Source organism: Maniola jurtina, chromosome 12, assembly GCF_905333055.1.
Source record: "Maniola jurtina chromosome 12, ilManJurt1.1, whole genome shotgun sequence".
Classification (NCBI taxonomy): domain Eukaryota; kingdom Metazoa; phylum Arthropoda; class Insecta; order Lepidoptera; family Nymphalidae; genus Maniola; species Maniola jurtina.
The window spans coordinates 9,722,488-9,730,217 of record NC_060040.1 but is presented as its reverse complement, the minus strand read 5'-3'; the positions used below and the strand labels follow the sequence as shown (position 1 = coordinate 9,730,217).

Here is a 7,730-nt window from a genome sequence, read left to right as displayed (position 1 = left end):
TTTTTGTTACGTCGTCTTGATCTCAAGCGATAGATTCTCCCTCTAGCAATTTAATATCTCTCTGGCTACATACAGCGTAAATATCTAGCTTTTTATTCTCGCCGACAAAACGTAAAAGTTTCATCACCCCGTTTATCATGAGTTCTCAAAGCGACCAGTGATTTCGCAAGCTGGGCATGGTCGTGCGTACAGACACACGAGCTTATCTAAATCTAGATCGAGACTTTTGTGGCGAAAGGTCGAACCCGATCTTTTGCAATCCCAGACCACTGTGAAATTGATCGGGATAGCGTATCGAAAGACCGTTACAAAAGAGTTCTTAAGTATCCATTAACTGCGATAGGCCTTGGTAAAATACTGTGTTTACCATGTATCTAATTTTAGGTTAAGTGAAGCATATTGGCATACCTACCTACCTACTGATGATTGTAATCTATGTTAACGTAATTAGTTTGAACCAATAAACATTACTGCTGACATTTAAATCCTTCATTAAAGGGGAGTAGGTAGGTAGGTATACACTCACATAAATTCAGTGCTATTTGAACAGTGTAATATCAATGTAAATTCGTTATTGCCTGAAATTGGTATGTTATTTATAATTATATTACATATAGGCGAGGCGAGGCTTTATAATATGAAATAGTCGCTAATTTGTAACTCATAACTAAGAAAGCTCGGTCACTCAGCGAGTGACAGAAATAACTATGCTTGGAGACCGGAGTTTTTCTATGTATTCTAGACAGAAGTGAAGAGATCCGTGGAAACACCGAAGCAACCGACATGACACAATACGCATACTTAGCTCAACGGGTTCTGAAGCTGAAAGAAGCGATACACGTTGGGGTCCCAAGTTGTAGAATGGCGACCTCGCACTGGAAAGAGCAGAATTGACCCCTCAGTAGGTCACAGTTTTTAACCTCCAACCCAAAAAGAGGGGTGTTATAAATTAGACGTGTGTATCTGTGTATCTGTCTGTGGCATCGTAGCTCATAAACGAATGAACCGATTTTAATTTAGTTTTTTTTTGTTTAAAGGTGGCTTGATCGAGAGTGTTCATAGCTATAAACAAAGAAAATCGGTTCAGCCGTTTGAAAGTTATCAGCTCTTTTGTAGTTTTCTTATAGAGGTTTTTGTGTCGGGGGTTTTTAAATTTTGAATTATGAATACTGTGCTTAGTTTACAGCTCATTCATAACATTTGGATAATGATGGGATGCGAAATCATAAGAATAAGCAGCTATGGCACGAAATCGTGACTGGTTTCATTCAATGAGATGCATTATTTAAGTTACATCATTGATGTAATACTGCATCCTAAGATGCGCAAGCCTTGACTATACCGGTCAATGGCACACAATGAAGTTCAAGGTGATTTCATATTACACATCTTCTTAGTAAGTATAAGTAAAGTGGAAGAAGATGCTACAGTTAGTGAAAATTGCTAGTATTTTTAGGGTGTCCCATATCAAAATGATAAAAGATGAAAAGAAACCTGCGCGGTGCAAGTCTTTGTCAGTTTATCCGTTTATCATAGCTGCTTATATTTTTTAGGCAAAATCATGATTTTCTAAATTGCTATTTTATCTAGAGCTACCTACCTACCTAGCACCTAGTACCTAGGTGTAAAATACGCTATTTTAATACTGAAATCTTGCAACTTTCTATTTTGGCTTTTGTTTATATTATGGAATTTGTTATTTTCAATGGTGTTATGCCAAATAGAGTTTTTGTTTCATATTCGGTCATCATCATGATTATTAACCTATCACCGGCCCACTACTGAGCACGGGCCTCCACGTGTAAGGGTTTTGGCCAAGTGCGGACTGGCAGACTTCACACACCTCTGAGAAGATTGTAGAGAATTCGCAAGCATGGAGGTTTCCTCACGAGATATTTGATTTCTTAAAACGCACTTAACTCCGAAAAGTTAAAGGAGCGTACCAGGGGTCGAACCCCGAATAGGAAGCCAACATCTTTACCACTACAATATTCCTAACTTACTATAACTTTCTCCTCATTACGGTCATGTACCTACAGAAAAAAAAATCGTATCCTACCATATACATTTTAATATTAATGCTTTAGCTTCATAGCAGATGAGTTTGTCAGGCCATTACGATATAATTTATATGCTGCGTGGGTTAACCGAAGTCTTGTATTAGAGCACGTGACTCAACAGACAGACAGTTCAAGGTGAAGTTTACTCATCTCACCTGCTCGTAGTAAATTTGAACTTCTAGCGGTTGATGACCGATATCTCGTAATTTGTAAGTTCTTCGATATTATAATGTATGATTCTTCGAATCTTTCGAAGGCGAAAACAAGGTAAGGTCGAGGTTACTTATATTATAGTTCAGCCATTATCTACTCATGTGGTTCAGCTTTTAGTTGTTCGAAAAGTTATTTCAAAAGTCAAAAAAAGTCAGAACCATTTATTCAAAAGAGGTACTATTTATTGTACACCTTTTGTCTGTCCGATTTGTTCGATTTGAAAGATGGTAATATAGTGGTGATAATTAATTACGTAAACTTAAAACGAGGGTACGAGGGTTCCAAACGCGCCCAAGTCTGAGAAGAGCACAACAAACTCAGCCGGGTAAAAGAAGAACGTTATGTAAAGTAAAATACCAAGTATAGGCAAATTGTGTTTTTAGTGGTTTTAATACCTAATATTAATAATAAACATTTATTTTCTAATCATCCATACCTAAAGTGTTAGTAACTGTAGACCTTATTAACTATGTTAGTAATTAAATAAGGTTGCCGTTATTGTTGATTTAAATTAGCCTTATTCATAAAATAAAGGACCTTGGCCACTTGGTGTTCATATTATGTATGTACTTACACTCAGCCTTTATTAAAAGGGGTTTCCCACTATGCAGTTCTCAGAATACAGTTGGAGCTCCCGCGCAATGTACTCAGCAATCATGCAGCTCTTTTCCTCATAATAGCGTTATTGAAATCATCACTGTGAGCCTCCGCAAACCTCTGCAGACACTGCAACAGCGCAGTAACCGCATCATTTGTTATACTTGAAATCATTGTTACACTGCAAATGTAGATCTAAATCGTTGTAGCCTTCTGTATATACGTCACCCACAGGTTACATGTGTTAAATGTTTACTAAAGTATCACGGGATTAATTTCAAAATTAGATTTCAATTTTTAACACTAATAATAATTAATTAATCAGTCTATTTATTTTGAAACTTTGGCTATCACGGCTAGTGTGCTCGAATACATTATCACGCTGAAATTTTCGATAACATCTTGATTTATAATCACTTGTGAAAATTCCGTGTCAAGGCAACTGTCTACGCTGATATGGTCTGTATAATATTTTAAATTGGATATGGTCATTCATCACTTGTATTATGATCTTTATCTAAATTGATATTTATTAATCATCAAGTGTTCCTTGGTGAAGGAGTGACGTGACGTAACAGCAAGTAATGCGCAACAATTCTACTTAAATCCATTATAATAATTTCTCAAAGCTTGAATCTAATGAACTGTCTACCAATCAATATTACCTACTTATTGATTTCATTCACAGCTAAATCCGTCCAGAAGTTTTTGCGTGATTGAGTAACAAACATCCAAACATACAAAAATCCACACTTTCACATTTATAATATTACTAGCTGATGCCCGCGACCTCGTCGGCGCGGCGTGTATTTACATTTTTCAAAATCCCGCGGGAACTCTTTGATTTTCCGGGATAAAAATTAGCCTATGTTTTAATCCAGGGTATGGATCTATCTCCATTCCAAATTTATATAATAAATAAAATAAGAAGATGTACTTAATTAATATTCGTAACCGTAAGTAGATTACCGGAAGAGCTCTGAAGAAAATTTCAAAAAAATATGTAAAGATACAATATGTACCTCAGAAAAAGACGTTAATTTTTTATGTAATGGATATTGAAATTGAAAAGAAAATCGAGTTTTGAGTGCCTTTTCGCAAGGGTTACCATCTTTAAATAAATTAAAATAGGATTTTCTATTATGAAAGAAAAAAATATTTTTTTATTCTATTATCTAAAATTTACTGTGGCTAACAACAATATCGTTACTCTTCATTTATATTAAAATGGTCTTTCACTAGCTCTTTGGACTTTGATACAAATCTCTCAACTGGTTTAATCCGCAAAAATGCATATCTATATCAACCGTAATCTTTAGTTACAATATTTAAATTAGTTCCTGCTAATCTGTGGTACCATGCAACTAATTATTATTATTAATAAGGCCGCGCAAGTGGTAATCAGTTATACTTTGTGTGGCTTTATAGTTATTTCAATAATTTACTCAAGTCCATTTTCAAAGTGAAAATCTGGCATAAACACTAACGTATGGTATTTACAACTACTTTTGAATCGTCAAATATATCTACCACTTGTTCGGAATGCCCCTCCTACCGAAGCGAATCAGCAAGAAACCAGCAAGAAAACTAAAGTCCATCTTCAAAGAGAAAGTCCGCAAAAACACAAATGTACGGCAACCGTATTCTATAATGACAATAGTAGTCCCTGTTAATCTGTGGTAGGTACCATGTTGTAACTTGATCTTAAGGCCGCGCAAATGTTAACCGGTCAAGTTTCGCTTGATGGATCATTATGCTTGCGTAATATCCACACAGATTATGATTCGCGACGAAAACGCCCAGATTTCCTCTAATTGGAGTAGTGGGAACGGATTTGATTACAAATTGCTATTTTTTTATATTTGTGTAAAGTAAAATTAATTGGTGGCCCTGTTCCAAATACGTAGTTCGAACACCGGATGGTAACTATTTATTTGTATAGAGAACGTAACACGTGACTTTTTAGTCAATTACAACGAAAATTAGCTGGGCCTACTTGACTTACTCCTTTACATAACGATGTTATACGATAGTGGGTAGTAGTAGCTGGAATTATTTATCTATCCGATAGCGAAAGTATGATCATCTAACTCAGATACTTACTATTAAGATAAATCCGAAAGTTTGGAGCTTCCTCCAAAGAGGAAGCCAAAGTTTTCAGTAAGCAGGTTATCATCGCTCTACACTATCCCAGGGTCTAGCCTAAAGACTAGATAAAGTCTATCGTAAACAATAAACCCTTCTTATATTTCGGTCGTATTATCGAAAATAACTTGTAATCGTATCTATACGCTAAACTTTATAAAAGCTAGCTTAGATAATATCCGATTATTATTAATCCAAGTAGAAATTCGTCGATTAAACAAAACTTTTAACGAAGGGGGAAGTTCAAGTTAATAATTGCCTACATACCTACCTACCTTTGTGGAAATCATTATTTTCGTATTTACCTGGAAGATCGGCACTGTTATTATACCGTGGCAGATTATATTTAGGTGCTTCAAATCGATATTCATGCTTTTTATGTTAAAAGCTAAACATTCTCGTCTTTAATTTTTTGAAATTTACCTACCTAGTAGATTCTTCAGCCTACTTATGCCTATTATATTATTATAGTCTTATAACTTATACCATACCTACCTAATTATTTATAACAATAAACAAGTTCTTGAAATAGGTATAAACGTTTTTGCATTGAAATCGAACTTCATATTACAAATGAAAAGCGGTTTAACGACCGGAAATACCAAAAGAAACGACGTACTTATCCACTTTTAATATTATATCACTGAATCGTCATAAATCGAAGTCATATTGACAGGATGACCTTAAAGGGCCTATAAGGTACCTTAAAATTAATATTTTCTCATTGAGTGATAATGATGGTCTTTCAGGCCAAAATGCTTAATTTATGGAACAGAATACATATCTACTTTATGGTTCAGTAAATAAGCCATTTAAATGCTTATGTTTGTTTCCATATCACGCAATAGAACCTTTCACTGTGACTCGTTATTCGCGGTAAGAAATTATTGACTAGCGAGTAGGTTAGGGCGGAGTCGTGTGTTGTATCTATCTTAGGTTAGTTTATGTAGTATTGTACTAGCTTATATAAATCTTATGCCACCCGCTTTGTTTGTGCACCTATTAATTAAATCTCACAATACCTAAAGCTAACCTAAACCTAACCCTAAAATTAACTAACCTAAACCTAAAATTGAACGATGATTTTCCATGAATTTTTTAGAACCACCATGAAACACCCACAACCACCTTTTCACCATGAACACCTATATTTAGATATATTGTGTCTTCTTATTTTGATCAATTTTTTTATTTGGTTAGTAATTTTATTTCTAATAGGTAATAGGGCATTTTATTTAATTTAATTCTATGGGTAATATATTGAATGGTTTTCGATGTTAACATAAAATATATAAAAGCTATGAAATCGGTACCTTTTATAGAATATCATTTTGGTATTGGTCCCAGATCTTAATAAGTTTGTACAAAATATTATTTATCGTAAGAGATTTTAAACAACATGGAAAAAAATGCGGCGTACGTATTAACGAAACAGTTTAAAGCACCAAAAATATTCAAAAGTAGTGTGCAGGAAGGATTGTTCCTGTGAAATATCTTCGTAAGCTTGCCTAAAATTTTTCATACTGAAATCAGGCACTACCAACCTTTCAGTATGGACCTTTTTTTGGTATAAGAAAGCAGCCATAAAGAAGCCCGCAGGTTTCAGTGCAAGGTCGCATTTCTTCCGATATCAGACTTGCAGAGTCAATTCTGTCTCTAATGCAGAAAAATATCTGCCCCGATACCTTAATCCCACATAACGAAGAATCTGGCCCAGTTCCAATAATTTGTAGCCAAGGAAGTGGTGGTGATTTCGAAGCTAGTATTTATGATTTCATCATCGTTGATTAATAAAATTACCAATGATTTTTTTTAATTTTTTAATTTGATTATAAGTTAGCCCTTGAATGCCATCTCACCTGGTGGATGTTGAAATCTAAGATGGAAGCAGGTTAACTTGGAAGAGACATGCCAGTTTTTTTTTAACCCATACCCTTTATTACCCTTATTGGTTTCTACACGGCATCGTGCCGGAACGCTAAATCCCTTGGCGGGACGACTTTGCCTTGGGTGGTAACCAGCCACGGCCGAAGCCTTCCACTGAATCAGACTGTCTCTGACAATTTAGCAATGATTAATAATATACATTTTCAAATTGCCTCGTCCGGGAACAGAACACGGGACCTCCCACTTATAAGGCCACCACTGCGCCACGGAGGTCATCGAGCTTATTACTACCATCAACTCCCAGACTATAAAATGTCAAACGTCGCTAAGGCAAAGTTTACGGTTTCCGCTTCCGTCTACAGATTTTCTTGTTTTGATAGTATTAACAGGTAGGGTAAGGCCCTAAAATATTATATTTTCGCATTTCGTTTGGGTCGCTGGCTCCAATAAGTTTTATGCCCTTTTATTTATTGTCATGAGCCGTTGGCTATTAATAGAGTCGACTCAGAAGGACCACAAAAATACAGCATATTTGCTATCTAAATAAACACATGTTTTCGTGGTATAGAGAAATTATTATAGAGATATAATATAATCTTCGCTTAAATTCAACGCCACGTAAGTTATTATTTGGCGGTTTTAATAGAAGTCATTTTACTAGAAAAACGGGAGACCAGTCCAGAATCAGGCCAGAAAGAGGAAAACGTCAAACAGTAACTGCATGATGTCCATCAAACAACCCAAACCTCTGAAAATAGCATTAATTTTTTCGGTCACAAGTTGCTAATTTTGACTTACGTGGTTTTAGAACTTAAGTGACAAATGCGG

At 35.3% G+C, this 7,730-nt stretch overlaps 1 long non-coding RNA gene across 1 annotated transcript; it reads right to left on the bottom strand.

Moving 5' to 3' along the window:
- Positions 1 to 323: 323 nt before the first annotated feature.
- On the bottom strand, positions 324 to 7,730 carry LOC123870000. The gene is made up of 3 exons (XR_006796986.1): positions 7,680 to 7,730; positions 5,631 to 5,633; positions 324 to 334 (listed from the first exon to the last, which is right to left on the bottom strand). It is a non-coding gene; the product is annotated as an uncharacterized LOC123870000 (long non-coding RNA).